This window comes from Lampetra fluviatilis, chromosome 39 (genome assembly GCF_964198595.1).
Source record: "Lampetra fluviatilis chromosome 39, kcLamFluv1.1, whole genome shotgun sequence".
In the NCBI taxonomy this organism is placed as follows: Eukaryota; Metazoa; Chordata; class Hyperoartia; order Petromyzontiformes; family Petromyzontidae; genus Lampetra; species Lampetra fluviatilis.
The window spans coordinates 8,937,824-8,946,597 of NC_136313.1; positions in this window are offsets into that span (position 1 = coordinate 8,937,824).

Consider the following 8,774-nt stretch of genomic DNA (forward strand, 5'->3'; position numbering starts at 1 on the left):
CCTGGTACAGCGCCAGTGCACCACAGCAGCCCTTGAATTCTGGACTCTCATGAGAGACAGTTCAGTCTTCAGCTTCGCCTTATTTAACACAGGGTATGCCCTGACAGTGATGTTCAGAGCCTCAACAGGGAATGTATGGCCATGCTGTTGAAACATCTCTCATTGTAGCAGCGTGGCACTTACAAGGTGGTCGGTAAAGGAGAACCTTTCTTTGGTGTGGACCAAGATTGTGTCGCAGACCTGACAAAATAAATACATTCATTTTAGTTATAAAATAAATTATTTATTATAATATAAATATGGAGATACAAGGTTTCCATCCCGACAGCAACAATGTATCAGGCAGAATCCATATTTTATATCTCCATATTTTTTTAAAAATTAATGCTATTGGTCACCCTTTACATCTGTCAATGTGTTTTACAAATATTTAACCAATGAAAAGCATTAAAAGAGCTTGGAAATTATTTTGGGGAAAAAACACGTTTTCTTTCGTTTCCTGAAGAGTAACAGTTTTGGACATACAAGGCTTCCGTCCGACAGCGATGTTTGTTCCCACCAATCGCTGCACAAGTTAAGGATACGTATGATGACGTAAGCACGTTAGTGCGAGCCCTCCCGGAACCCATAGAGAATGCATTTCAGTGCCTGCAGTTCGAAAAAAAACATCTTTGAATGTAAGTCTATGGGAACACTCTGGGCGATTCTCAGCCAGAGTGAAATCGCCCAAAAAGAGGCAGTACTCCACAGAACGCGACATGACGCTGATTGGACTATATGCAGAGGCACAGTGACGGCTAGCATAACTCTGTGGTTGAATGAGATTGTGAATGTGATTGAAAAAGTCCCTTTCACACTTTGGTGGTGTGTCGCCCAATCGCTCTAATGAAGAAACCGCCCCTGCATCATACACTGACTCGCTCACACAGCATACACTGGGAGTGTCATGCTGCCAGCTCTGGCTGCAAGATTGCTCGTACATGTTATATACAGTATATCGTTTATTGTTACATTTAAATCACAGTTCCCATGATTACTGTTGTTAAATTGTTTTTATAGCGTTATTTTGGTGATTCGAAAACATGTGGTTAATCTAAATTGTCTTATGGTTGTTATTGTTTGACTTGCATCACACTGGGATTTTTGCACATAGCGTTTTTTTTATTTTAAATGTGCTGGTTTATCCAGGATGTTTCTGTTGCACGTCGTCACTTTAAGATGTTCTCTGTTCATATTTTGTTTGTTGCAGTTGCACCCGACTTAAGAGCCGCATGGCTCACAGGGCTATACCAAATAAATGAAACTTGAAACCAAAATTTCATCTGGAATGGTACATTCTACAAACAAAATGAAGGTACCCTTATGGGTTCTCCCTTATCACCAGTGGTAGCAAATGTTTTCATGGAGAAATTTGAAACAGATGTCATCCTGTCATCCACCCTACGTCCTTCCCTGTGGAAGAGATACGTAGATGACACTTTCGTCATCTGGCCACATGGCCAGCCAGCACTGAACCAACATCAATTCCATACACCCATCAAATTCACCATGGAAGTGGAGAATGATGGCAAGCTACCATTCCTGGATGTTTTGATCAAGAAGAGGCCTGATGGCTCGTTGAGACATTTTGTCTACAAGAAAGCCACCCACACGGATTCCTATCTAAAGCCTGATTCCCACCACCATCCGGCCCAGAAAAACTCCCTCATCAAACACGACACCATAGGGCCCGCTGCATCTCCGACCAGCGCCACCTAGCCAGTGAACAAGAGCACGTACACCAATCCCTCAAGATGAATGGATACTCAGACCGCACAATCCGCAAAGCTGTATCCCCAACCATGGGGAGACAACCATCTGAGGATCCAATCAAAACCATCACCTTGCTATACATAGGTTTTAATAAACCGTGTTGCCTCCAAGTCTTAGTTTGCGCCGTGATTGGACCCACTACACATGTACAGATTCGCAAAAGCAGGAGACAACGGAGAGCCACATTGCTGCTCCTTAAAGAAATCACCTATCCATAAGAAATGTGTTATTTCAACAATGGTCAGCTAGTTTTGGAATGTATTTTGGTAAACCTGACTTATTTACTAACGTATCGAGTCATTTAGTTGGCTCGTTAACCGGAACCTTCGTAAAAATATAAATTACATCAAAGCTTACTTAATATATCATCAGGGTTAAGTTGAATATCTTTAATCACATTCACAAGATGTTCTGAATTTCTTATGAATGAAGATGTCCTACCTATTGTACTTACTATGGGTCGTAATGGGATACCGATTTCATTACTCTTTGGTAACCCGAACAGTCCAGGTGGTTTTGAGTCTTAATTTGGTATTGCTCCAGCTTGGGAATGAATGCATTGCAATTATTTCAGTAGTCTTACGTTCTTAAGTATTAGTTCGATCTTGTTTAATTTTCATATAGGTACTTTCCTCTAGTAAATATTTCATTTTATAATCATAATCTGCTCGCGACATGACAGTTGCGCGGCCTTTATCAGCCCCCAGAATTTTTATATCTTTATTTGATCGAAGTTCTGTTAAGGTCTTTGCTTCGCTAAAGTCTTGTTACAGAAATGTATCTGTAATAAATAATCGGCAGAGAAGCATAAGCCCAAGTCTGTATGGATCATACATAAAGTGGTTACTGATTGTGTTTGCGTTTGCCTTGATAAATTACATTCTTTTTGCTTTCTATATTTGTGTTCACAAAAAAATGTAGTTGTATTTTTTGCCAATTTAAAGAACAAACCGATATTTCATTTTTATTGCGACCTATGTAACCACGATTGTAACGAAGATTTGTATTGTATAACATGTGTACCATCACAGGACGCCTTTGGCATATAGCCTAACAGCTTAGGGGGGCATTTCTGCTGAAATAAATTAAATAAAAAAAACTGTTGTGGATGGAGTGGTGTGCGGTCTTTATTGGGGGGCTGCCATATAATTTAGTGTTAAAGGCTCCCATAGAAGTCAACGTTAATGGGTCCCATAAACCTGAATGTTAAAGGCTCCCAAAGACGTCGTCTCGACAAACCTGTTCTTCACCTGAGGACGGCTGCTTGCGTTGTGGCCGAAACGTCGTGAGTATTATTTTATTATGTAAATGTTTTATTATTTTATTATTTCCATTCTACGTGACTTTACCGAAAGAACCAATAATATGAATCCTGCAGTCACGAAAACTTTAAATCGTGGTTATACCTAATAAATGAAACTGAAAACTGAATCTGAGTTCACCGCAAACAGCCCCACGACACGCGCCCTGCCCGAGTTATTCGGGCTGGAAATCCTCCGCAGAGAGACAGCACCAGAGACACGGCAGTCATCATGATGTGGCGAGATGGGTCACGATACCGCGTCTCTGCTGCTACTTCTCTGTCTGGCTGCTCCTCCTCGTACGGGACTTCACGCGGACTCTGAACGCGTCGCGTGGTGGATGAGGAACGTCTGATGAAACGATGCCTTAAGCCGTTCTGGCGGTGTTCGCTTCTTCTCTGTTGAGTGCATGCGTCTCGCATCTCTTTGATCGTGATTTACAGCGCCACGCCGAGTAACAATAGTTTTACGGAACACATTTTGAAGAAAGAAACAACTTGCACAAGTACACATTCCGTTTATTATTTTTTATTAGATGCGTGCAAAATGTGCCGTCTTTTAAAGGAATTGCCGATGCTCGTGTTTACGTGTGGGGCACAATGTCGTGGGTGACGGAACAACATCGCCACACTACGAGTTATTATCTGGAAGTAATCTGCTTCGGTTGACAGAGTTGTACTCGAGGCGGTAGCGTTCCGCGGACTCAAGGTCAATGTGATTACAGAGCCAAACGAGCAGCTCTACAAAGATTAATAACATGAATAATAAAAGTGATATTACCTAATACGGAAATTGTCGTTTTATTTCGTTTAAACAGGTCATCCGGCGAGCAATCGATTGTGGTCGCATTATAGTCGGATAATGAATTTGTAAGTCTTGTTAACCTGCATAAGTTTAAAAATATTATATTTTCTAAGGACACGGTATTATTCGCGGTTGCGTTGAGTTTTTGGTGCTCATGTACCACTGCCAACGCAGGAGCAGCATCACAACGCAAATAAAATCTTCAAATTCACGGTCAGCTGTTCCATCTCGCAGTTTTACGATCTCGCGAACACGACGCGCACCAAATGTGTCCGTGACAGGTTCTTTACTGACGCCCATTGGGCTGCACGGATCTTTCAAGAGTGACTCGTCCGAAATGCAACAGCGGCAGCACGGCGTTACAATTGACAAGTTAAACATGCTTTAAAAAAATGATAAGTACGTAATATTTTACGTTGATACAACCGCGGACGCAATTCTCAAACTCACGGTGCCTTTCCGATGACTCCTATGTATTACCCACACACTCTCAACAAAGGCGACTACGTAGAAGAATCTCGGGGGGGGATTTCCAACGCGAATGACTCGGGCAGGGCGCGTCTCCACGAGGCTGCGCGCGGTCAACTCGAGCCGCGGTGACGGCCACGTGGAGCGAGGAGGCGAGAAGAGCCGCGGACTCCAGCAGTCAACACGAGGTCGTTCCGTGAACGAGCAATGGGGGCACGCAAAGGCGCGCAGACACCGCAGCGCCGCGAGTAGAGTCGCGACAATCTCACTGCCTTCCAAGTGTACAAATTATGTTTCTTATTTAAAACGTGAGAAATATTTTGAAAAAAATGTAATGTTTCATGAAATAAATAAAAATCGGTAAAAAATTAACGTAAAATATTGTCCGTCAAAAAAATTTATTCACAATTTTCACAGTTGCTGCCAACATTTTACGTGAAAACATTTTAAAGTTTCCATTTGGTAAATAAATATTTTGACAAAAACGGCGATTCTGCTCGTGTGCCGCTTCCAGCGCAGCAGCAGCATCACCAGACTGCGTCTTGACACTCAGAGGAATAGCCCGACATTAACTTTTGACGATTGGCAAAGTTGTACTCAACACGGTCGCGTTTGCTCGGTCTGAAAATTCTACATTAGAATTAACGTTACTTGGCTTAGGTAAAGGGAAGAGAGCCCTGACTTCAAGACGTCGCGCGAACTAACACAGGCAGCGAATGCGGTGGAGTATTTAAGGAGAAAATATCGAGATTGCAACACACGGCGTAATATTGTAACTCCCATCGTGAAGAACTTGTCGCAAGCCGCAAGTCAGGGCCAGGTTACGATCTCGAAATCACGCCCACCCAAGGTCGCCCTGCCAGGCGGACACTTGTGGTGTGTCTGTGGGAGAGCGGTGCTGGCTGCTGCTCCTCCCCGTTAAGGGGCTTCGTGCGGACTCTGAGCGCGTCGAGTGGTGGATGAGGAACGTCTGATGAAACCATGACTCGCGCCGTTCTTGCTGTGTTAACTTGTATTCTGCTATATGTATGGATAAATATCTCGGTGCGTTTGAATAAAGTATACCTACTCCACCTCCTCGTGTCTGCGTCTCCGCTCCTCGCACCCTCAACGTCGCCGTCTCTCCCGTGCGAGTTTTAAGCAACTCGACGCTGCGTGTTCACACGACGAGCTCGGGGCGACTGCTCCCCGCGGACTCGATATCGACTTTCGTAGCCGCCGTTCAAGCTCAGCGCTAGAACCAACCGCTCGCTCGACGCCGCGTCCGTCATCAGCGATGCCTCTGGGCGCGATGATCGCCGCGCTTGCGGGAGCTGAGGGCGCTTTCGCAATACGCGTTCTGGATGTTTTGGCCATGGCCATTGAATTCGTCTGCCAAGCACTCACGCTGATATGCGAGGTGCGGAGAGACTGGGAGCGCGGGGACTCTGTGACCGCGTCACTCAAGCTGCTGCAGCTACTGCAGCTGATTTTCAATTTCGCGTTTGGCGATGGCTTTGCGCCTCGCCACTTGTGATGGCGTCCGCGTCTCTTCTCGCCTCCTCGCTCAACGTGGCCGTGACCGCCACTCGAGTTCATCGCGCGCAGCCTCGAGACGCGCGCCCTGCCCGAGTCATTCGCGCTGGAAATCCCCCAAAGAGTTTATTTTCTACTCGGGCGCCTTTGTTGAGTGTGCGTGGGGGTTATATGCAGCAGTCATGACTTGTCGCTGTGGTCTCGTGAATTGCGTCCATTGTTGTTGAACTTAATAATATTCATATTAGATTTTGTTTAAGCACGTGAAAATGGTTGAAACGCTCCACACAGCCGCTGTTGCCGTTCGGCCGAGTCACCATTGAAGAGCCGTGTAGCCCTATGGGCATTAGTGACGAAGCTGACATGGACACATTTGGTGCGCGTCTTAGCAAAATCGTAAAACTGTGCGAAACGCAACAGCTGAGCGTGAATATGACAATATTTCGTGATGCTTCTGCGTAGGCAGTGGTGCACAAACACAGTTCACCAAACACTCAACAGACTCCTCCATAACACTGTGGCCTTAAAAAGAAGGTAACATGTTCAAAATGAAGCAGGTTCATAATACTTCCTGCTAAGACCATAGCACTATTTGGATGAATGCTGAGTGATAATTTTGTATTGGGACTTTCCGGCCGGCCACGTTGCAATGGCGTGATCTCACTGGCAGCTGATTGGTGCAGTGGGAGTGGTGACATCGCCCAGAGACTATGACGCGCGCCTAGCGTCACCATAGCTCGGCCTATCGAGTCACGCCACATTTACCGTCTCGCTATAAGGCACCCCCCGCCACTCCCCAAACACCTTTATATCGCGACCAAGAACGGTGCCTCGTCCATTTACGCTGCTTTTCATGCGAAGGTCTATTGCATTCGCACCTGGTTAAACGAAAAATGCTGAACTTCTTCTCAACTATGGAGTTGATGTTAAACACGAACTCTATTTTCACAGTAATAATTATGATTTATATTTTTTAGTAATCTTTGTAGTGCTGATTGAATGGTGCTATCTTATTGAGTACAACTCTGGCCAACAGAAACAAGTCACTTCCAGGCTATAACAAGGAGTGTGGATATATAATGTGGTGATGCTGCTGCGTCAGACGTCTTCCACAATCATTGTGGCCGGTTTTTGTCCATTATTTCTGCAGTACAAGGCAACATCAACGTTTCAATGATATTTCGAAGCTTGAAGTTTATAATAATTTTTAATCATAAACAAAACGTGTAATGTTATTTAAGAATGTGTTGAGGTCGATCCTATCGCCGTGTAATTCTTATCCCGCACCCTCGCTTAACTGCAATCGAGGGGCTAAGTTCAAACCCACAGCTCCCCCAGTTCATGATGGAGTCCACGTCTCGCCTCTTCACTCAACGTGGCCGTCACCGCGGCTCGAGTTCACCGAGAACAGCCCCAAGACACGCGCCCTGACCGAATTAATCGCGCTGGAAATCCTCCCCAGAGACACAGCAACAGAGAGACACGGCAGTCATCATGATGAGATGGGTCACGCTGCCGCATCTCTGCTGCTACTTCTCTGTCTGGCTGCTCCTTCCCGTGAGGGGCTCCACGCAGACTACGAGCGCGTCGCGTGTGGGATGAGGAAGGTCTGATGAAACGATGACTTAAGCCATTAATGCTGTGTTAACTTGTTACTGCTCTATGTATGGTTAATATCTCGGTGCGTTTGAATAAAGTATACCTACTCCACCTCCTCGGGTCTGCGTCTCCGCTCCTCGCACCCTCAACGTCGCCGTTTCCCCCGTGCGTGTTTTAAGCAACTCGACGCTGCGTGCTCACACGACGAGCTCGGGGTGACTGCTCCCCGCGGACTCGATATCGACTTTCGTTGCCGCCGTTCAAGCTCCGCGCTAGAACCAACCGCTCGCTCGTCGCCGCGTCCGTCAGCAGCGATGCCTCTGGGCGCGATGATCGCCGCGCTTGCGGGAGCTGAGGGCGCTTTCGCAATACGCGTTCTGGATGTTTTGGCCATGGCCATTGAATTCGTCTGCCAAGCCCTCACGCTGATATGCGAGGTGCGGAGAGACTGGGAGCGCGGGGACTCTGTGACCGCGTCCCTCAAGCCGCTGCAGCTACTGCAGCTGATTTTCAATGTCGCGTTTGGCGATGGCTTTGCGCCTCGCCACTTGTGATGGCGTCCGCGTCTCTTCTCGCCTCCTCGCTCAACGTGGCCGTGCCCGCCGCTCGAGTTCATCGCGCGCAGCCTCGAGACGCGCGCCCTGCCCGAGTCATTCGCGCTGGAAATCCCCCAAAGAGTTTATTTTCTACTCGGGCGCCTTTGTTGAGTGTGCGTGGGTTATTTGCAGCAGCAATGGCTAGTCAATGTGGTCTCGAGAATTGCGTCCATTGTTGTTGAACTATATTATATTCATACTAGATTTTGATTAAGCACGTGAAAATGGATGAAACGCTCTATACAGCCGCTGTTGCCGTTCGGCCGAGTCACCCTTGAAATAGCCGTGTAGCCCTATGGGTATTAGTGACGAAGCTGACATGGACACATTTGGTGTGCGTCTTAGCAAAATAGTAAATCTGCGAGACGGAACAGCTGACCATGAATTTGAAGATTGTATTTGGGTTGTGATGCTGCTGCTGCGTTGGCAGTGGTGCATGAGCACCAAAAATTCAACAGCGGCAGCACGGCGTTTTCAATCGACAAGTTAAACATGCTTAAAAAAAATATAACTACGTAATATTTTACGTTGATACAACCGCGGACGCAATTCGCAAACTCATGGTGCCTTTCCGATTACTCTTATGTATTACCCACACACTCAACAAAGGCGACTACGTAGAAGAATCTCGGGGGGGGATTTCCAACGCGAATGACTCGGGCAGGGCGCGTCTCCACGA